At 45.6% G+C, this 23,650-nt stretch overlaps 1 protein-coding gene and 2 pseudogenes across 8 annotated transcripts in view; 1 reads left to right on the forward strand and 2 right to left on the reverse strand.

Annotated features, from left to right (window-relative positions):
- Window positions 1-23,650, reverse strand: part of LOC146194041 (uncharacterized) — a 267,564-nt gene that overhangs the window by 141,571 nt on the left and 102,343 nt on the right. For 3 of the 8 annotated variants that reach the window (XR_014706902.1, XR_014706899.1, XR_014706903.1), the window contains 3 exons: window positions 21,835-22,049; window positions 20,523-20,672; window positions 17,627-17,785 (listed from right to left, as the gene is read on the reverse strand). The exons of 4 other annotated variants lie outside the window; for them this stretch is intronic. The gene's annotated coding sequence lies outside the window, so the exon portion shown is untranslated. Of the gene's footprint in view, window positions 1-17,626; window positions 17,786-20,522; window positions 20,673-21,834; window positions 22,050-23,650 lie in introns of those variants that run through there. One more of the 8 variants, XR_014706900.1, reaches the window with a different exon arrangement.
- On the forward strand, window positions 1,760-5,113 carry LOC146194045 (uncharacterized; annotated as a pseudogene).
- LOC146194046 (uncharacterized) lies at window positions 6,099-9,049 on the reverse strand (annotated as a pseudogene).

Here is a 23,650-nt window from a genome sequence, read left to right on the forward strand (position 1 = left end):
CTGCTGTCGTGGGCCAATTTGATGATAACACCGAGACCGAAATTCACTCCGACGCAAGCAATTTGGGCCTAGGCGCTGTGTTTTTTTTTTCAGAAGAGTGCGGGACAGGAGAAAGTTGTCGCCTACTCTAGCCGTTCCTTGTAGAAAGCTGAAGCCAATTATTCGACGACGAAGAAAGAATGTCTTGCCATCATTTGGGCCACATAAAAAGTTCACCCCTATTTGTACGGACGACCATTCAGGATTTTGAGCGGTCGCCATGGTGCTGGCTCTCCAACCTAAAAGATCCCTCCGGACGTCTTTGCGCGATGGAGTTGCGTCTCCGAGAATTCGACGTTATAGCAGTGTACAAGTCCGGCCGCAAGCGCTCGGATGCAGACTGCTTGTCACGAGCTCCTCCCGTTGATATGCCACTGAAAGATGACGAAGACGACTTCTTGTGATCGGTAAGCGCCAGCGCCAAGTGTTATGACTTAAAACAAGTGTGCGATGCTATTCATTATTACATAATTTCAACAGGCAGATTTCTATGCTAGGTAAGACTTCATTACTTTTTCTTTTATTGCTTATTTTTCCAAATTTTAGTTAAACACCCAAATTTATCTGAATATTCCAGTACTTATTTACCATCTACAATGCACCCCGGGCAGTCCCCCGCCATGTATTGTGCCATTTTGTCTGAGGTCATCATTATCAGCATCAAGTGCCAGCAGCTTCGCACAACAGCAGCGCTCGGACCCTGAGCTAAACGACCTGGCTGATTACCTCGAAAGAAAGATCGCTTCCCCTCCTGCTGTGTTCCGGCGTCATTTATGATCGTTCGCCCTGCACAATGACGTCGTCGTAAAGAACCTCGCAGCTAACAAAAACACGAAGTTTCTTGTTGCGCCCGAAAACTTCAGACACGAGATTTTGCAGGCAGTGCACAATTAGAAGACAGCAGGGCATCTTGGGTTTGCGCGCACGCTGCACAGGATACAAGAAAAATATTAGTGGCCACGGTTGCCGTCCGATATTGCTCATTATGTGAGAACATGTCGTGAATCCCAGCGACGCAAGACACCTCCTACAAGATCTGCTGGTCTGGTGAGCCTGCTGAGATACTGCCCCCGATTAAGCCCTTTCAAAACATTGGGATGAACCTCCTCGGCCCCTTCCCAACTTCATCAGCGTGGAACAAATGGATCATCGTGGCAACCGATACATGACCCGCTACGCAGAAGCCAAAGCCCTGCCCCATGCATGGTACCGCAGCAGAGGTTGCTGAGTTTTTCGTCGAACGAAATCTCCTGGGACGCGGCGCTCTTGAGGTGCTCATCACAGACAGAGTAACTGCTTTTACGGCTGAGCTCACGCAGGCCATCTTGCACTACCCAGGTAGCACAAAGTGGACTATAAAAGGGGAGCCCCGGTGGGTCTGGTGTCTGGTGTAGGCAACGCAAGAGAACCCCGGTGAGCTGGGTGCTGTGGGTGCTGCAAGCGGTGCCGACGTAGGCCTGAAGGAGGCTGTCGACAAAGCCCCGACGGTCCCCACTTCCGACCAATGCAGGCAGCACTTGCGAGGCTGCTCACATTTTTCCCGCAGTGCCAAAAGTTCCCATCCTGCCAACTCCCCCCGATGCTCCTACTATGGACAGATTCGGGCAGCCGTTCTGCGCGAACATTTATTTATTTCGCTCAGCCCCTTAGATAATGACTTAAGACCAATGCGGGTTCTATAGCGCAAGCCGCAATCCACCACTTTCAAAAAACGGCTGCGCATGCGCGAGAAAGGAGCGTGCCGCTGGCGCCACCTATGTGGTTGGAAAACAAGTCTCCCTTCAGGCTGTGTTGGCCGGCGCAGGCGCTCGCACTTTGCAGTCATGCCTGCTAACTGCGTCGCGTTTGGATGTTCAAACTATTATTATGGTAAAGGTGGTGTAAGTTTTTTCCGGTTCCCATCGGAAAAAAGGGATCCGGCGAGAAGAGCTGCGTGGGCAGCAGCGGTCAAGCGCAAGAACGAAGATGGCTCATTGTGGCAGCCAACCGAACACTCGAGAATCTGCAGCGAGCATTTTATTACAGGTACGCCGAGTCTCGTTGTTTGTAGATGGTTCTGCGCAGCATTAATTTATCTCTATATACTACAGGCCGGCCGTCCAACTTCATCAACCACCCTGATTTTGTGCCCTCGGTGTTCGCCTACGCGAAATCTCCGGGCGAGGCTGCGGTAAGGAGGCATAGCCGTTGGACGAAGAGGAACGTCAATCAGCGTAAGTGACCGAGCATGCTATCAGCCGATTTTTCAGCGCACTGTGTCCGCCGTATTGTTCCTAATGCTGTATAATCGCTTCAAGCACGCACAATGGGAGCGCGTTCGCGCGCAGTGGATATCGCGCGCATTCGAACGCACAATGGGAGCGCGTTCGTGCGCAGGGGAGATCGCGCGTATTCACGATGGGAATGCATGCATTCAGCTCGCGAGCGTTCGCCAGCCTTTCAGCTGCGCGTGCTCTCGCACAGTAGGTGCGACAAGTCTCTGCCAAGTTTTGTGTAGACTGTATCTGGGTTTCATACGACGCCAGCACGCAGCCTTATGACACTGCATAAGCCACACCAACAGTACAGGCATATGACTAGATGCTAAATCTGGAAACTTACTCTTTAGGTATCACGCTCCTACATGCAAGCCATTTCCGAAAAAAAAAAAAACATATATGCTTGGTTGACATTTGTGTCATGTCCAAAGTTCTAGAACTTTGCTGAAGCTTTTCCAATCATGGCTACTTTTGCGTATTTAGGTTTGAGTACAGCCTGTTCGATACCGGAACGACATATTAGATTCATCGTAGCGGATGTAATGTTTGCAGGACAACATGATGCATCAGCAGAAGATGTCAGTGCCGCACCACATGGCCAAGACTCACCAGGAATGGAAAATTCTAAAAATGGTATGTTATGGCACGAAATGTAGCCACAAACACAGCTTAGACTAAGATTTCACATGGGTTGTAATTTCCTTCAGAATAATTATTTTGGCTCTGGTAAGAGAGGAGCAGTTCAGCAAGTATGTAATGTAAACTTGCAGAACCAAACATCAATCATTGTTGGCACTGCTCTATTGAGAGTTTAGCTGCTGTTATAGTCTTGATTCATAAAAGCAAAACAGATTTCTACTGATTGTTTACTGTGCTTCTGCTATCTCTGCAGATGGACATGAAGCATCAGCACCCAATTCATCCCCTAGCACTGCATCTGCACAGGATGGACAAGCATTAAAAGCATCATTGAATGGTAAGCATGCAATACATCCTACCAGAATTTAAATTGCACTAAGTTTGTGGCACATTATTTGAGCTCGACATAATTTCCAGCAAACACTTAGGTGCCTAAATTTTCTACTTTGCAAGAACACACATCAGTGAGACTTCATTGAGAGTCTAGGGACGTCATCTGGCCTTTTCTTAAGTTTGCAGAGGCACAAAGCTCATCAATATGTATCTCCACCCATGATATCCCTGCATTGAAATTTTCAGCAAGTGATAAGCATGAGATAACCCAGACCTTAGGCTTACTGGCCCTAAGCTTCCAGTAAGCTAAGCTCACACTCAGCCAACTAGAAGACCATGTTTTGTATGTTCAGTAATATAAATGCCATACATGTAATTTGGAATTTTGTAGCAACTATGGCTGCTACTTCTATTGCTACAACTGTGAAAAGGCAAAAGGAAAAGGTCTATAGAGCTAAACGATTATTTCACGGAAACTGGTTGAACCTTGTAGCACATTTATCTTTCATCTTATATGCTCCTTCTGGAGCCGAGATCTTTCCCTTTTTCATATTATCTTTTATTATCTCTTTAGAGCCTTGGGATGGTTGTTAAATTTCTGTGATGCTTGCCTCATGAAAGTTGTAATTTTCTTGTGTCAACTTGTATTGATGTGACCCACACTTGTTTGTATTCATGTTCTGGGATATTTACTTAGGGTTCTCTAATATGTCCAGTTTTTGTGCTCGAGCAATTGTATGACTTTTGCTTCTTACACAGATCATTTTGCAGCTACTGAGCAGGATCCCAGCCAGAACAGTTGCAAATGCATGGATGCAACCCAGCACACCGCCAGAGCAAAAGAAGTTCTCCTTCAGCAAGCACTTCTGAGACTGCAGAAGAGGAATGCCCAGCTTCAGAAACAGCTTAGGAAAGCAGAGTCACAGCTGCTTACATTACATTCCATTAAGAATTGCCCCAAGAAGTGTATGTTCTACACTGGCCTTCCTAACTTTGGTGTTTTTGAAAGCTTGTTTGAATATTTTAAACATCGGGCCAGTCAAATGTCATACTGGGGCTGGGATAGGAAAGAACAAGAAAACCGTGGCCGGCCCAGAGAGAAAGATATTGCATCTGAATTTTTCATGTTCCTTGTACGCCTGAGAACTGGCATGTTTGGAGAAGAAGTAGCACGAAACTTTGGTGTATCAGAAAGCCATGTGAGCCGCATCTTTGCCACGTAGGTTAACTTTGTCCAGAAAGAACTGGCTTGTATAACCAACGTTCCTTCACTTGAAGTTATTCAGCAGCATCTGCCAAAATCATTTCTTGGTTTTGAAAACACACGCTTGGTACTGGATGCAACAGAAGTGAGGATTCAACGACCATCGTCACTTAGCGCCCAGCGCCAGACATTTTCACCATATAAACATTACAATACATACAAGGTTCTTCTTGGATGCACTCCGGATGGTTACATTGCCTATGTTTCACGTCTCTGGGGGGGCTCGGTGTCTGATAAGGTTATGCTCGAGAGCAGTGGTCTTCTTGACAGCCTAAATCCAGGAGATGCCATTATGGTGGATAAAGGATTCACATTCCCATATCTACCTCCTGGTCTTACTGTGTACAGGCCACCATTCCGTGAACGACATGAGCCACAAATGTCTGCTCAGGCTGTGGAGCAAACTCGTCGCATTGCTCGTGCTAGAGTTCATGTAGAACGAGCAATCGCATGCGTAAAAAGCTTTCACATACTTGACAGGCCATTCCCAATCACTATGATAGACATAGCAGAGCAGGTCTTTAAGGTCTGCTGTTTTATGAGTAACTTCAGGGAACCACTAATAAAGGATGCAGACTAAATGCATAGGTTCAGGCCTCAATCTATGCATTTCAGGCAGCTATTCAGGCAACATTATGGCAACGTTTTGCATTACCTGGGGAGATCAAATTTCTTTCCTTCTTGCCTGAACTGTCTCGGTACTTTTTGCATACTTTTTATGTTTGCAGTATCCGTGAGGAAGTCACAAGTGTTGATTTGGATGACATTTCCATTGCATTTGGAATTATTTGGCTTTCAGTAATCAATGCTTATTTGTAAGCGACTGCTTTTGTGTTCATATTTCTTCTATTTGACACTGCTCTATGTGCGGTAATGTTACTGTTATTGTTCATTGTGCATATATTCAAAGCCTTGTTCAGTGCCTTCCTGTCCTGCCCAAGCACCACCCTGGCTGCACATTTGCCAGTACATTATTAGAAGTATGAACCAGTGCTATTGCATTACTGAAGGTCTTTGTTGCTGCTTTGGAGGTTCCTCTTTGACAAATTGTCAAAGTTTTGCTGTGAGATCATGTAACTTGAACTAAATCACAGAGAGTATTCTAATACTTTTTTTTTATTCAGGGACATTTAGACAACAGAATGTCTTGGTGCAGAGGGCAAAAAGGCGGAAATGAATCCGCCTGACTGGGCCCTAAGCACCACTCGTACATATCAGGGAGCACTTGCATAACACACAAACTCTACACAAAGCTCTAGATGCAAATGGTTGAGTACACAAGTTTCCAATTTCAGTCAGAGATACTATGACCGAATTAAATTGCAGACTGCTGCATTCACAAGTAGATAGATGAGCTATTGCTTCAACACCTCTCATAGGGCAAATGAAACACCTAATAGCTAAACAAATGGCCTTTACATTTTCGAAACTTGCAGTTCACTTTAATATGTAGACAATAGCTCATGCCATATAAAAGCATGTACAGAGCACGCTTGCAGAAAGTATCTGTCCAGCTGCAAAAGATTTGGCCCTCTGACCCCCCTCCCCCTTTTATAAAGAAAAAAAAATTTCGACTTCGTCCAAATATGCCCAAAGTTGTTGTCCAACCTAATTTGAACATGGCCAACTCAGTGGTGATTTCCAAATTTTAGGTGACCAACACGCATAATCTGGCATGCTTACGCATTCTCTGCACATGATAGGCTAGGTAAACCTTTGCAATTTTTAAGGATCCTTTATTTGCAATGCTCATAACCTTGGGTGAACAGAGGCAAGCTAGATTCTCACTTCAGCTTTGTGATCTTCAGCTTAAGGTCATTGTCCCCAGATTGGCAGACGTAAAATCCTTTCTGCAGCATCTTGTACGACACATATTGCCCACAAGTGTAAAGTGTCTGCAGGCGCTTAACACGTTTTGTCAGCACCTCTGGTGCAAATGCATGTGTCATGAAATGTAGCAGGGCCGGAAGCATTTCTTCCTCCCAGAACTTCCTCTTGAAATAAATACGCTGCACGTGTATATGATGTGACTCCATAGGCTCACCTCCCTCAGTCCATATTGCAAAGTCACACCAACTGTGTCCAGTTACAGCCATCTGGCCTTGTACCTGATAATAATAAGCATGTTCAGTCTTCAAGACAGCTTCACCATTTTGAAGTGTGCAACAGAACTTGGGGTCTTGGCATGCTTCCTCGACAGTGACCCCTTTTTTTGATATAGGGCACTTCACCTCAAGCAGTCCTTCCTCACCGTCGATGAACACAATCCGGTCTGGCGAGGCAGCTAAGAATGGATAGTCTTTGTGGACGTGCAAACCAGTTTCTTGCACTACAACTGCCAAATCTTTGCAAATCATAACAGCTTGATATGCCTCAACAGCATCCCTCTCGTGAGCCCTGCCATAGGCTATTGCTTCGCACACTGCTCTATTGTTGGGATACAGAAGTGTCTTTAGCAGGCCTTCCGGCTTAACACAACGGCAGATCCTTTTAAAAAGGGATGCTGTCAGGCGACCAGTTCTTGCGGAGTACCAGGTTTTGTTCTCTGCTTGGCCCAGAGTATTTGAGCATATTTGTGCTCGCTCTCTTTCTTCGAGAGGCTTCAACGACTGTATGTAGCTTTGCACAATACTTCGTACTTCTTTGCTCCAGAGATCAGCATCATCTTTGATCAATATTTGGGGTTTGTCATTTGTCTCTGACTGCTCTTGGCTGTGTGGGCACAGGTACCGCAGCACTCTTAGTGTAGGGCTGCTAGCTGAAAGCCTTTTCCGCAGTTCAATAATATCCTCTTCCTTACAGGGTGCAACCCTTTCACATGGGTTGAAGTCTCTCTTCTTTTTTTATGTGAGCCGGCTTGTTGACTGTGTGTTTTCTAAATGAAATTTCATGTAGAGGCACCCTTTTTGCTGGCTTCTTTGCTGAAATTCAATAAAAAGAGAGGATGTTAGCTGTGTCTATCGCATAACATTGGTCTTTGCTACTGCACTTAGCGATGAGTGTGTACTCATGGTTGTTACAGCCAGATTTACACACATTGCAAGAGGTTTTGAACAATGTGATCAATTCAAATGGTTACAAATCAAGGCCCCTTCCAAGAAACCGCTGTATGAATGACACAGGATAGCGTTTGATATTGCGCAGCGCTGCTATGTGAAAAAAGCTCATACACAGCACACTTTTTAACCTGACCAGGGTTGAAACTGAGCTATGCATACAGTACTGTGGTAACGATAGAAATCTAAATGCTTGCAAATTCATACATACCTTCAGGAGGGACAATCCATTTACATGGCAGGTCCGTGCAAGATGGCTTGTCGGTGTCTCCGCTGTCTGTCGCTTCAGCGACAGTGAGCAGCAGTGCAGCAACATGCTGACACGTTTCACTTAATCTGCATAGCAATGGACAGAAAAAAAGAAAAGTTGGGGGGACACTTAAGCACTGCTTTAAATTTCCTTTAATAGCATAATCAAGCGTCTTTCATTATGAGCGTTATGAAATATCTTTGAACTCCATTTTTCGATTTTTTCTCACTTCTTTAATTCATCATTTACAATGATTTCATTGACTGGATCGTCATTGCCTATCATTCATCAATCACACTAAAACCACAAATAAACGTGACACTTTTTTTTTTTTTTAACGCAGCCCCCGATCGTTTCCGACACCCGGTGCATGCCGGCGGATTTTCGACTGGACGAGCTGTATAAGATACGCTTAATACAGACTGGTCATTTAACGACAGCAGACAGTATCAACAATGGTGCGCTACTCGAAGAGCAGCGAAACGTCTGTGCTAAACGCGTATGACATTAATGTGAGCTTTTGCGCGGACACTTGGCTTACTGGCGTCCGCGTGCATCAGCAGCTCACGCGTGCACTGTGTGCGCATCGCGAACGTATACACTGCGCGCGCTCCGCTCTCGCCAAAAGGCAGTAGAGTACTAGTACTTTACCTTTATCGAAGCTATCACAGCCTACTTCATATTCAATACAGTTCGGGGCTGGGATCTAGGGGCTTTCGCCGTTTGCAATGTGCCGGTGGCACGGGACATTGTTACTACAGCGGTCGTCGTCCTCGCCGCTGGTGGTGGTTCAGCCGGAGCCAGTCGACAGGCCCGTGCTCTTTCATCCTTCACTCGCAACAACAATAAACGCCCCTTCGCGTTCAAAATCAAAGACAACTCACCCAGCAATACATTCACATCTTGCTCCAGCGATGTCGCCCGTAGCTTTGACGTACCACGCTGATACGACGTAAGCGCCGGCTTTCATCGAGGGTAGGCAGGCTGCCCTCAAAAGTCCAAGCTCTGGATCACCGGTACTCGTGTTCAGCATCATCTTCTTGATGTAGCCTTCCTCTTTGAAGGCCCATCCGCGATGCGCTTGACGTACGGTCGAAGAGTTAGCGTGCAGATAACGCCAAGCATTATCGCTTCTTATACTGCACTTAGAGACTTCAGCAATCCATCCCTCTTCCAAATAAGGGAATGGAATGCCATCTTCTTCAATCATTATTTCACTAGACGTCAAAGAACGCTCGGTTGAAAAACTGCACCTGTTTTCGCGAATGCGTATGCGAGTATCCGGCGTGCAGATATGGCCGGAGCGGCTGTGTTTTCCAACCAGTAGGCGGGGTCCTGTTTTTCTCCGGTAGGTGGCGCCACTTATTTTGAAAGTTGTCAATTGGACTTGCCCACATGATTCTCATAGGGGTCCGGCACAGATAGTTGATGGGAAGCCCTAGTCAGTCAGCCCTCCAAATAATGACATAGGACCGATGCGGGTTTTATAGCGAAAGCCACACTTGGGCTTGCACCATTATTCTCTTAGGGATCCAATGCAGATAATTGATGGAAATCCCCAATCCAAGTTTATCCAATGAATATTTATGCACATATTTAAGTAATTATTTCACACATGTATGCCCTTTCTAAACAGCCACAATATTAAATTTTACAATAATTCATAACATAATGTAGCCTATGACTTCATGTACAACTTGTTCAGACTATGGAGATGCGTGTTCTGAACAATAATATTGTTGTTGTTGTGGCTGTAGGAAGAAGGAAAAAAGATTGGCAGAGGGTTAGCTTGGTTAATCCCGGTAGATTGCGAAAGCAATACCCATGGCTACGCCCAAGTTCAGCTAATGTTCGGCTGGTGGAGGTGCTTGTGAATATGCTTGTTATGATTAGACCGTGGTGGTTATACAATGATTCACTCTTCAGCGCGTCTTTTCCCTTGGCGTTCATTTTCCTTAATCCGCGAAGGATGTTCATTCTCAAGCCGCTCCGGTCGTTGTTCCTGGGTTTCCTGGGCACGTCGCAGTCGTTTCGTCAAGTTCCAACGTTCATCACTGCTGAGACTACACCTGGCTTCTGCATCCATGGCATTGAGCGAATCAGTAAAATCCGTCACATCTTCCACTGTTTCCACTGAAGAGGTTGCACGTCCACGCAAAGCTGCATACTGAGCAGGCCACTTAGAAAGTCTTCTCTCGCGCTGTTCCTCCGTTTCTGTAGCTCGCTGCTGTCGCTTACGCTCACTGCGACGAGCTTCCGTAGCGGTAGGTGGCATCGTCGAAGCAGATGTTAAACCGCCAGTGGAGGCACCGCCACTACTCGCAGACGGCGCGAGATGGTCGCCCAGATGATGATAACTTTATTTTCCACCAGATAAGGAGGCCCCCAATTCCCGCCCCCGGCACGCAGGCCTAAGGGACGGGAGCAGAGACCTCCGTGATCAGAAGCAACCAAAGAGGTCTTGGCTCTTCGCGGCTTCTTCCGCCAGGCGGATGGCTTGTAGCTGTGGAGCAGGGACCTCGCTCTGCAGCAGGGCCCGGGATTGATTGATGAAAACTTTAATTTCCACCGATTTAGGAGGCCCCCTACTCCCCGCTCCTGGCACGCAAGCCTGAGGAACGGGGGCTGGAACCTCCGCGACTAAGGACTGGCAAATATACATTGGTTATTCGTGGCCTCAGCCGCCAGGCGGACGGCTTTCTGTTGGTCAGCGGGGACGTGGCTTCGCAGCAGGGTTACCCAGGCTTCTCTACTTTAATTGTCCCTAGCGCCCGGAGACTTAGGGCATTTCCAAGGTATATGGTCGAGGGTCCCCCTCGCTTCGCAGGCTTTACATTTATCGCTATTTCTCTCATCTACCTGGGTGTGAAACAACCAGACATGGTTCGGGAAATTTTCGGCTTGTAATCGCCGCCAGGCTATCACCTCTTTATTATTAAGCTAGGATCCAGTGGCGGCATCAGACGTCTTCCTAATCTATAATTTTCGATTATTTCTTTATAGGTTCGCAAACGGTCGGCTCTTCGGCGTGACGTCACACGGAGGTCACGCGAAAGGTCAATGGTGGCACCGCCACGGTACGGCAAAGGCTTGAAAGTGCAAGTAGTATTGCTTTCACAATAAAAATGCACGGGCCTGCTACTGGCTGTGTAGCTGAACCACCTCCGCTGCCTGGTTCACAGGAATGGAAAGGCGCAGTATCTGTCACACTTTCTCTGTGGACATCTTAAGGGAAGGGAGAAAGGTGGGAGTGAAAGTGGAAAGAGAAAAAGGGGAGCCGTAGTGGAGGGCTACGGAGTAATTTCGACCACCTAGGGATCTTTAACGTGCGCTGACACCGCACAGCACACGGATGCCACTTCGTTTCGCATCCACCGAAACGCAGCCGCCGAGGTCGGGTTCGAACCGGGGAACTCCGGCATAGTAGTCGGGCGTTTTACCACTGCGCCACACCGGCGGGGCACCTCCGCTGCGTCGTGCAGACAGAAGAGAAAATAGAGAAGAAAGAAAATGAAGAGGGAGAGAAAGCCGCGCGCCGAAACAACAGCAGTCGTCCACCACCAAAGCGGTGGCGGGTGCAGTGACGGCCTTCAACAGATAAAAAGTCGGTAGCAGGCAAGCCCCCGCCGCAAGCGGCGGTGACCTACCTGTCGCAGCCCCATCAGGGGAGTCAGACCATTGTTGTTGTTGTTGTGGCTGTAGTAGAAAGAAGGAAAAGAAAATGCATGGGCCTGCTACTATCTCTCAGCTGGAGAGATAGTAGCAGAAGATTGATTTATACGAAGGGAAAGTCGTGGTAACTGTCTCACTTGTTTTCTGTGGACACCGCAACCACGCCGTAAGGGAAGGGAGGAAAATGGGAGTGAAAGTGGAAAGAGAGAAAGGGGAGCCGTAGCGGAGGACTACGGAGTAATTTCGACCACCTGGGGATCTTTAACGTGCGCTGACATCGCACAGCACACGGACGCCACTTCGTTTCACCTTCATCGAAACGCAGCCGCCATGGTTGGGTTCGAACCCGGGAACTCCGGCACAGTAGTCGTCGTCTTACCACTGCGCCACCCCGGCGGGGCTCGTGCTCTTTTCCTCTTCTTTCTTCGTGCTGATAGAAGAGAATATAGAGAAGAAAGAAGAGGACGCGCGCCGCAACAGCCGTCGTCCAAAACCAGCGGTGGCGTGTGCAATGACGGCCTACAACAGATAAACATTCGGTGCCAGGCTAGCCCCCGCCGCAAGCGGCGGTGACCCACCTGTACCAGCCCCATTAGGAGCTGAGAGTTGCAGATAGTTTGGTGCCGGCAGCGGCGGCCACTTTCCGATTCTGGCGGTAGTTTGGTGCCGGCCGCGGCAGCCACTTTCCGATTCAGGCGAAACGGAAGACACTCGTGTAATGTGCACGTTAAAAACAAAGTAATCTTGAACACACACAGGAATAAAATCGTCTGCTGAGAGTTGCAGGCTACAACGGCAACCACATAAGGAGCAACAGTTAGCGATCAGTATTTTAAAGTATATTTAGCGCAATATCCACGAGCGCGAGAACTAAATCCATTTAATATTCCTGGCCGACTTAAAGAGGCAACAACTGTTATACAAATCATCTATAATAGTAATTTAGGGCAACGTCTGATACACATAAAAGTTGGAGAGAATGATTGCACAATTGCACGCCTTCTAGCCTTATTACGGCCGATGTGGGACTTACAGCGGTTTTGCGTGGGCAGCCCCAATTGGGCTGGGTGTTGCTTTTCAACCTAAAGCCGCGTTCAGACTACGTGCGCATCCGTCGTAAGTATCGTATTTATCGCAGTGCGCATAACGGCTGGAACTCCCGTTTACGTAGCTTGCGACCGCGAATGTTCACACTGGGCCGTTCGGTAAGATGCGTTCTTTACGACCGGCCAATTATCGCTCTCAACATGGCGCCGGTTAGCGAGCGGCTGAGAGCGGAGGTCTGGGCTCTTCAAACTCAAAATGAGATGTGAAAGAAAAGACTGGACACACAAATAAAATGCTAAAAAGAACGATGGGTATATTAACAATTAACCACTCGATTACAAATACACTTCGTTTCGCCCACGCACATTCGCACACAGTTTTCAAACGCCCGCTCACCGTGCTGACGCACCACTCACTCCGCACATTTCTTCACGCGCCCGTTCTCATTGTCGACGTACCGCGCACTCTTGCTCGGTGTCCCGTGATCGCACTCTCTCGTACCAAAACAGGCGTACGGTCCGCCTGCATCCCTGCTTGCGATTTTACCAGTGCCCCGAAGCGATCTTGGAGACGGGGCGGTGTCTCAAAGGCCGTACTACTGACATCAAACAATGAGACAGGGCGCGCGGCAGACATCGAAACGTCCGCGGAACCTCGTCCCTCTCAGAAAATGCTGTTTTCTTTTTCTATTTTACGGTGAGCTTCTTTCAAACTTCGACGAGCCCGCACCAGCTTCGTTCTGCCGCCCGACCGCAACGTCGCCCCGCATCGGCCTTTCGCTGCAGGCCTACTGTTTCCTCACTTGTCAACGGAGCCGATGGGCTGAGAGAATGCACTGGGATGAAGCGGGCAAGCCCCGCATCCATAACCTCACTTTTCTAAACTAGAGGAAACATTTGCTTGTTGAGAGCTTTTTTCGCACATGAAAAAACGGATTGATAAACCACTTACTACTTTGACTCAGCGCACTGGCAATTTGCAGCCAGGCATCGTTTTGCACCTCTCTGTGCGATTTCAGCTACTCGTAGTAGAGAGCCGGCCTCTGCCGAACATCTTTTATGAGAGGCTGATAATTCCACAGCGAAGATTCCACACTGCACATGATCAAGCTGCGGACAGACACAATCACCGACACAGACACAATCATCGACACAACACCAATAACACCGGCGGGTCGAGACACGGCAGCAGAGTAGGAGCGTTGGATGATGTCGCCTACAAGGGTTTGCGCGCGAAATATGGGAGGACCGGAAGCCCCGTGACCGGAAAGGGAAAACAGAAACGGCTGTGCGCATTGGTCGCGCGTAACATACGTATCTGTGCTAGTCGTAAAAGTCGTGGGTCCCCCGACATTTACGGCCACGCTAGGTGCGGACGTTACGCATCTTACGCTCAATGCGACAACAGTCTGAACAGACACATTACGCTTTTTTGCGCTTACGCTTACGATCCTTACGAACGATACGTGCGTTGCGCACGTAGTCTGATCGCGGCTTAAAGCCCACTTGCTGTTGCACGTGCCTTCAAATTCCCCACAAGGGACCAATTTTGGTATAATTGCGGGCCCGCCCGCCTTCAGCCCCATTACGGCCGATGCGGGGCATGAAGATGTTTTGTGTGAGCAGCCCCAATTGGGCTGGCTGTTGTTTCTGAACCTAGAGCTCTCCCACTCTTGCACGTGCCTTCCGATTCCCTAGAAGATACCGATTTTGGTACCATGCGGGCGCGCCCAACTTCCCGTCCCATTACGGCCGATGTGGAACCCAAAACGGTTTAGCTAAGGCTTACCAAGGTACTTTGCTGGGCGAGTTGGCACTTATTCATTATTAATATAAACAGCGCGAACACGAAGACAAGGGACAAGATACAAGAAAACCACAGTACAAGCGCTGACTCACAACTAAGCCTAAGCCCTTTACTCCAAGGCTCAGAAAAACAAACATGAAGAAAACGAAACAGTCACGTGAAACTACCCCTGGGTTCACCTGCTGTATAAAAAATTACTTTAAAAAATCTCTTAAAAAAGAAACCTATTTGCTTGAAAGAGCAAGAGAAGTCTTGCTGACACACTTATTGTCCGTTGAAATAAAATACGATTCCACTATCTCTCTCGTTATCTTCTCTTTGTGGCGATATAAAATCTTAACACTGTCAAACTTAGGAGTGCACTACTTCTTCTCCTTCTTCATAATTTCAAATGACTGGCAATGCGATACCAGAAACGTTTTGTCCTTTCCACTTTCCAAGTTGTTCCAGTGTTCCTGTAGTCTCTTATTAATACACCGTCCTGTTTGTCCTATATAACTAGCTCCACAAGAGAGTGGAAGCCTATACACAACACTATATAGGAACTCGACTGATGAATTTAAAAATATTATGAATGACCTAGAAAGCAAAGTGGCAGCCTCGGAAATGAGCAGCAGTTTACGATAGGTGGTGAGGCGGTGGAAGCGTTAAGGAAATACATCTATTAAGGACAGTTAATCGCCGCAGATCCTAATCCCGAAAAGGAAATAACTAGGAGAATAAGACTGGGTAAACGCATTCTTCAAGTATTATCGCATCATGAGTGGCAGGCTGTCACTACCCCTCAAGAGGAAAGTGTAATTATAAAAGCGGTATGTTACCGGTACCCATACATGGGGCAGAAATGTGGGTGATTAAATTGAGGGCCACTCCGACAGATAAGGAACGAAGCATTTGTTAGACACTTAAATCTCTGTTAAGTGCTGTAAAGCGAAAGCCTTCCCTGTGACTTTTTGCACTAATTTGCTTTTTTCACTGATTTGCTTCACTTTACTTTTTCGCGCCTTTTCTCTTTTCTTGCTCTACTAATTTTTCTGTTTTGGATTTCATCTTTTTTCTTTACTTATTTATTTTTCCTTTTAATACTTATTTTACATCTTTTGCTCTTGCCTCACTGATTTCCATGTTGTAACGCTATCATCTAACACTTTGCAACGTTTTTGCAAATTTTTTTACAGTTTTGAGCCATTTTGCATAAATTCGACGTCCATAGCTATTTCGACGTCGAATTGACTTTATTGGCTCTAATTAATAATTACTCAACGTGAACGAATTTTTTACAGACAGATGTTTTTTCGCCCTTTAACTCATACAAACATTATTTTTACTCATAAATCAAGTCATTCTTTGATGGGAATGGTGTGAACGTCTCTGCGGACAGACACCTGCGCAGACTCATAAGCCTATAGAGGCTTTCACATTAAAGTAGTAGGTGTAACAATAAGGCAGGAAGCGTGCCTAATGGGTAAGTTAACAAACGCAAGTTACTGACACTCGAATAGAAATTAAGAGCATATGTGCATCGACAGAGAAGGTGACTGAGTGGATTCCAAGGGAAGAAAAGGGGACGCCAGAAAGTCAGGTGGGTCAAATAGAGCCTCTCGACATTGTCCAATCATACAAATACCTTGGTGTTCATCTTTGTCAGGATCTTACGTGGAATACGCATATCTCAAACATCATATCATCCGCTAACAGAAGAATGGCATTTTTAAAGCGTCACCTACGCTCTGCACCTCAGCATGTCAAGCTCCTCGCATACAAATCACTAGTTAGATCAAAATTAGAATATGCATCTCCCATCTGGTCTCCGAAACAAGCATATCTGCGTAATTCAATCGAAGCAGTTGAAAACCGAGCAACTAGATTCATTCATTCATCGTATTCTTTTGATATCAGCATATCATCCTTAAAATCACAGTCCAACCTATCTACCCTTGCTCATCGTCGCTACATTGCTAGTTTATGTTTGTTTCACAAGTTTTTTTACTCCGAGCTACGACAGGAACCTTACATCTGCGCACCCCCACCACGTATCTCCCTTCGCACCGGTCATCAGCAGCAAGTGTCCCGACCTAACGCCCGCACCGCTACATTTTCTTCATCATTCTTCCCCCGGACTGCCAACGACTGGAACGGCCATCCCCGAGAACTTGCTGCTATCACATGTCCACCTTTATTTCTTGAACGAATCACACGTATACTTGCGTAGTGAAAATCTTGTATTTGTATAACTTACTTACACATATATGTTACCTATTCTGTTTTTCATTTCTGTGCGCCCCACCCCTTATGTAATACCCTCTAATGAGGGTCTTTAAGGTATTAAAGTGAAGTGAAGTGAAGGTGAATGAGATTAGGACGCTTGCGGGCATCAAATGGGTGCAGTTGGCACAGGACCAAATTATTTGACAGGATATGGGAGAAGCCTTTTCCCCAGCTGCAGTGGGTGCTCAGGATGATGATGATGATGAATGGGGCCTTCATCAACTTGGCCAGGCGACAATTTTCGACACAGATTTTACCTATGAATTTCGGTTCATAGCTGGACTATTTATTGATCGTTTCTCTGTTTTGGGGTATTGCGTCAGACTTCAATCTCACATTACGAGTTCAGGTGAGGTTGAGCGAAGTGACTAGTTCTGACTGGAAAATCGAGGTGCGGTCTTCTCAGGATACTTCAACTTGAACTGGTTGGTTTGAGAGTGAGTGAGGGCACAAAAGTTTTGTTGGAGTTGAGGGAAGGTCGGAATCCTTGAAATCAAATGCTCACCTCTCTACACCGCCATGAGAATACAGTTCTTAAGCGTGAAATGTTTTAGCGCCCATTGCTGCGCTCCGCCAGGCAGAAAACGGAGGCGAACTAAGGGAGAATCGAAAGAACACGCGGTGCCTCCGTTCTCACACAAAGCAAAACGAAAAAAAAAACGACAAGGGACGAGGTGACGACAGGACAAGCGCTCGTCTCTTGTAGTTATTTTTTTTTTCGCTTTGCTTTGTGTGACGATGAACCAACACGCCCAAGCATTCTTCCTCCATGCTGCACTGCCAGTGAAGCAGCACATTCGAAAACTTGACTACACAGCGAGCTGCTTTTATGGTCTAAAAGTGAAAAGGCGCAAAGCTACCGCATTTGTCCGGGTGCCGCCAGAGGAGAGACGGTTTTTTTTTTTCCTTTACTGTCCAGACGAGAAACATGCCGAAGGAGAAATTCGACGCGATATGGCTTGTACGAAATTTATTTCGTGATGCCATATTGATTGAAAAACGTTTATTGAGGTGCAGAAAAGGCGATGAGGAGTTGATCCTTAGTGGCTTCCTTTGTACAAGATGCCAAGGAAAGTTGCCGTGGCGCTGACCTGAAGAATCAGTCCTAGCTGAACCGCCAGGTCGGAGCTGAGCAGACAGTTCTCCCACTCGTCTTCAGATATGTGTCAATCAATCAATCAATCAATCAATCAATCAATCAATCTTTATTTCAGTTTGTACATGCAAACTGGGGATGGTGAGAAAAAAGCAGTGAATTATGCACCGCTTGACGGGCCTCACCACCCCTACAAGTCAGCAGTAGGCACAAGGCAAAAATAACCACTGGTAAAAAAAAATGAATACAAGTGCATCTACAGAACAAGGTTGACAGATCATGTCTCATAACTGGCAGCAACAATAGACGCAGAAGACCGTGAGGCTATAACACAGAGTGGCACAGTACGTTCAAACACAATTGACATCACTGTAGCATAGATTGCTGAATAAAGCTTTTACGAATGGAAGAAAAAGACATAATATTCACTTGGTCACTCAAAGGGGTATTTAGGAACTTTGGCACAATAAATCTCAACATACAAAACCCATAGTTAGTTCTGCACATTGGTAATGCAAACCTACTCTGCAGTCTGATGTCGTAGGATGAGTGGCGACATGTAATAGGAACAATTTCAGAAAAAAAATGAATCACTCTTTTTTATCGTTGACTTATAGAGACATGCAAATCTGCAGTAAAATAATTTGTTGAAAGGTACAATATTATAATGTAGGTAAATGTGTCTAGTAGGCGAATCATACGTCCCGTTGACAATTGCGCGAAGCATTTTCTTTTGTAATATTTGCAGTTTAATGGCATTAGATACCGTTGTATGGCCTCAGACAAGGAGGCAATAGCTAAGGTGCGAATAAAAAAATGCATAATATAAAGTAATTTTAGTTTTGAAAGGTAGAATATGCCTGTTACGTGAAGTAATCCCGACAATTCTAGAAAGCGTTAACACAATATTATTAACATGGGCATCCCATGTCATCGTACTGCTAAACGTTACACCTAATGATTCGAATGTGTCCACGTACTCGATTTACACTGCCATTGAGGTATAACGAGGGGCGGTAAAGTACTTGTTTTCCTTTAGGAAGGAAGAGTACTGCTTTAGTTTTTTCTTTGTTTATCTTTAATGAGTTGGCTGATGACCATGTGGCAAGCGATAAGAGCGTGCGGTTCGCGGTGTCTGCTAACCTTTGTACGTCATTGGAAGAAAAAAATAGACTGGTGTCATCTGCATATATAATGTATTATGCGTAGTTACTGATATTAGGGATGTCATTATATATATATTGAACAGGAGTGGCCCTAAAATGCTGCCCTGAGGGACGCCATTCGAAATTCCTAGAATCTGTGAAGAGGAATGATTAATCATCACATACTGAGACCGTGAATTCAGATAAGATTTGATTAGGCTGAGAGCATGTCCGCGTATGCCATAGTTCTCTAGTTTTGCAAAAAGAATATCGTGATTTAGGCAATCGAAGGCTTCACTGAAATCAACGAAAACACCGAGAGTTAGAAGCTGTGACTCAAAATTTTTTCAAATGTATTCCTTTTGGACGAGTAGCGCATGCTCCGTGGACCTATTTTGTGTAAAGCCATACTGACAGTCGGTTATTACGGAATGTTTCTGCAGAAAATGTTGCAAACGGATGCGAATCAGTTGTTCTAAACCCTTCGAAAAGTACGGAAGTACAGACACTGGCCTATAGTTTCCCAACTTGTTCGCATCGCCTTTTTTATATATCACGGCTACCCTGGCTAGCTGCATGTCAGTAGGGAAATGAGCTGTAATAAGTGCGGTGTTATATATATAGGTTAGGCATGGCGTAATTATGTCAAGAATGTACTTAACAGGTCGGCTCTGTATATTATGTGCATCAAGACTGCAGGTGTCTTTTAATTTTCGGCATATTGTAAAAACTTCACTTTCGTCCGTTGGTCTTAAGAAGAGAGATGCCTCTATCTTGTCACTCGAGAAATTCGCGATTCCGGCATTGAATTGACTATAACCCACTTCGGAAAAGAATTTATTAAATGCATTTGCAAGGCATGAACCTGAGGTCTCTTTACCATCGATTATTAAGCTCGTTATGTTCCTGCTGTGTGTGTTTCTATTTAAAACTAAGTTTAAGCGCCTCCGTTTTTCTTTGGGATTTCTAGAAAGCAGGATATCAAACAAGTTGTTATAGTAAGCGGCCCTAGCTATCCTAATTTCTTTATTCAGCTGACTGCGCAATGATTTAAATCTCGCTAGTACGTCCGCATCTCTCGTTTTAATGAACTGTGCAAACATCTTGTGTTTCTTTTTCACGAGTCGCGTGAGGCGACGGTTCATCCACGGCTTACGAGCATTTTTGCATGGCGTTATGTCAACCACAGGGAAGCAGTCATTGTACAATAAGAGAAAAATTTGCAGAAATTTGCGGTAAGCGCCCTCAGCTGTATTTTCTCGGTATACGGGATCCCAGTTCACTAAAGCAATGCGTCTCCTAAATTGCTCAAGCCTTTCTTGAGAAATAAGTTGCCGTCGAGCCTGTGCGTTTGCCTTCGTACGGATTTGTTTGTCTAGGCGCAATAAAACAGGTAAATGATCACTGATATCGATTGCGATCGGGCCCGAAAAGAGTGTACTGGGACTGTTTGTTACTATAAGGTCTAGCGCCGAAGAACAGGTAGCAGTGATGCGTGTGAGACTACTGATAGCGTTGTGGAATCCAGTCGCCCCGAGAAGCGCAGAAAGCTTTTGCTGTGCAGGACTTCCTCTGTTAATATTGTGAGCCTTCCGTGGATGTTCTTTAATTTATTCATTCCATGATCTTCCTCTTTCATTTGTACATACCATCATCATCGTCCCGCGGCGCCGGCTGAGGCGCGCGCCTGGGCTTTGTCATCGGAGTAAAACGCCAGACACGGCATCCCTTGCTTTGCCGTCTCGACCTTGCCGTCTCGACCTGGCCTTCTTCCACAATATCTATGTTGAAGTCTCCCGCTATACAGGAAATAAAGGTTTCTGTGTTAAAAAAGAATAATTGGCTCAAAGCGGTCAAAAAACGTGCCCAAGTTTACCTGGGGGGGGGGGGGGGGGCGGCAAAGAACAGAAAACGTTTGGCGGGCGGACTTCACAGTGAGCATTTCGATATCACCATTACAGATGCAGTGATCAGATAACAGTTCACAGGCGTACGTGTTTTTCGCTAGCAGCGCGATGCCTCCCCCACGTTTTGTAGCACGGTTAACATAAAAAGAGTTATACCCCGGTATTCGCAGAACATCGGTGTCATGACGATACCATGTTTCGGTTAAACAGATATCAAACGATATCCTTAAGCCTGCCAAAAATTGTGTCAATTGGCCAGCTTTGTTCATGGCAGATTGCATATTGAAATGTATTAACATGAGTTGGTTGTTTTCGTCTAGGCTAACATGTTTATTAAATTGTGAAGGTGTGAAAAGAGGTGCAGTGCTCGATACATTTTCCAGAGGCAAGAAAGCAAGAACAACATCAGTGTGATGAGTAATGACGTCGCCTTACGCCATTTTTAGCAAATCGTCATGACTGTTAATCCGAACGATACCAGGAGTCTGCCTCAAGAAACTGGTTCCTTTCCGTACGGGTCGTGAATCTTACAACGAGATGAATGTCTTTGTTGTTTCTGGTTTTAACGCTGTGCGCGATGTCAATGTCTGCAAGGTCGAGAGGAATGCTGGTGGTTTGTGCGATTTGCAAGGCTATTTCAGTCGCTCTGTCTTTAGCGGTGAGTGGCAAGCCCTTTATCTCCACATTGTTCAACCAGCTGTATTGCTCCAGTTCAACAATTCTCCCTCCAGCTTTAGTTAGCCTCTCAGTTAGGTCCTTATTTTCCTGCCTTAAGGCAGCACATTCCACCTTTGTCCTCTTGACCTCTGCAGTCAGAGTTTTCAGTTCAGATAGAGCATTTTTGAAATCATCAGCAGTGTCAGAACAAAATGTTATGCTCTGATTCATTGAGCGTATTTCGACACGCATTTCGCGTTTGAAATCTTCAATGGCTTTCATGACTTCAGCAGTGGCAGTCGACATCGTCAACAAAAATCACACGGCAACCAGTCGGCAGTGGCAGGCAGTGGAAACTTTGGTCGAGTATAGGTAAACACAATGCAGGTGCACTCACCTATGAAGCACAAATAATGGGAAGCAGTTAGTTGCCTGCACAACGTGCCACCGCCGACTGGAAGGCAGATCCGAAGAGGGGATGCTTATGTAGCCTGGGCAGCACGTGACGTCAGTATACGGCGCTCGTGGCTGGCGGCTCTCGTAGGCGTTGTAGATATGTTGCTCTTCCGCACGTGTCTTCTAGCGCAATTTCCTGGTACGGTTGTAGAAGCCCTATGAAGCACAAATAAATAGCATGGGAAGCAGTTAGTTGTCTGCACAACGTGCCAACGCCGACTCTTTTCGTATTTTTCGTATTTCGTAATTCGTATTTTTCAAGTGTCGAGGCTTTGTGCCTGCAATGAAGGTTTCATAATATTATTTAAAAATATTAAAAGCCGAGGTCTCTTAGTTTATTTGAAAAAAAAAAGCATTAATATTGGCATGCCAAATTTGAATAGAGTCAAACAGGCAGCTTATATTAATTTGAAATATTTTTGTACTTATAATGAATAAGGTTACTGTAACGCACTAATATTTTGCTATAAGAGAGAACTTAAGAAATTTAAGGGGGAGCCTCATTTCACAGACAAGCCAGCGTTTCGACAAGGGGACTTCTTCGTCTGCGCCCACACACAAAGTGAAGTCCTTTTGTCAAAACGTTCGCTTTTTTTCGAACTGAGAACAATGCTTGTCCAGTTATATCATCCTGTGTAAACATTTTTCGCTCGTTCTAATGTGTTATTCAATTCTTTGAAATTTTGGCTCGAGACACTTCAGAATATCTCGTCGTAAATTGCGTGAGACATATGGGGAAACGCCTAATTGTCACCAGTTTCTTGCGTCCTTGGGCGAGCGTTTGGACCGAGTAAAGGCTGAGATTGGGCCCATTGTTCTATCTTGTGTGACTCATTGTAGTATAAATGGTAGGGCGAATGCAGCGGTTTATAAAACGGCATAGAGGGCACACTGATGGCTGTTTGAAAAAGCTGTCGATGTATGAGTTAATGTGCAACTTGCCGTTATTTGATCCTCAGTGAGGACCATAAACTCATGTTGCTTATGAAGTGAGTACAGAAATAGTAAACTTGCCACAACCGCTCAGGGCTCATATGCTTCTCGCTGGCTTCTGATATTTAATGGAGAGGGCAAAGTCTTAACGTCAAAACAAGTTTGGGCTGTGAGGTCAAAAGTTAGTGTTCAAATTTCCTCTTGGCCCCTGATGACGCAAGGGAAGTTTTGAAGTACTACATGCACTGAGGCCAAGAAGCAAAGAAAGCATATGAGAAAGGTGTTTCAAGGGAGGCCTCATAAGGGCTCTAAGTAAACATAAAGTTTTATCCCATGTAAGGCAAGCTGTACTTAAGGCAGCCTCACTGAGGCAAGGAGTGTTATAAACAGTGGTTAATTATGCACTGCTTTTTTTTTTTTTCAAGGAACGTTCTAAAACTATGTTGCCAGTAATATTGCGACCAATTCTTAACATTACGTTTCCTTCTAGGTTACTTTTGCCGAACAGTCAATGTCAACGACTCAAAGGTGAAGGCCAGCCATGATGCTAGCGAACGGGAACTTTTCTGTCTTTTTTTATTTCTAATTTATAAAAAAACGATTTTGTTTCTTTTTTTATTTACAGCATCATTTGGCTATCATATTTGCGTATAAAAGCTATGCATGGAATAAAATAAAGAGTAAAACCTATTTTGTGTGTACATGTGTATATTGCATGATTCAAAACCACACCTGTGAGTTGTGCCGAGGCGCATGCATGCCATTATTGAGCAACGTTGCCTTGTAACGTTGTCATGAAAGTACAAGGCATCGTGGATGTGGTA

This window comes from Amblyomma maculatum, chromosome 4 (assembly GCF_055883805.1).
Source record: "Amblyomma maculatum isolate TAMU_Amacu chromosome 4, ASM5588380v1, whole genome shotgun sequence".
NCBI lineage: Eukaryota > Metazoa > Arthropoda > Arachnida > Ixodida > Ixodidae > Amblyomma > Amblyomma maculatum.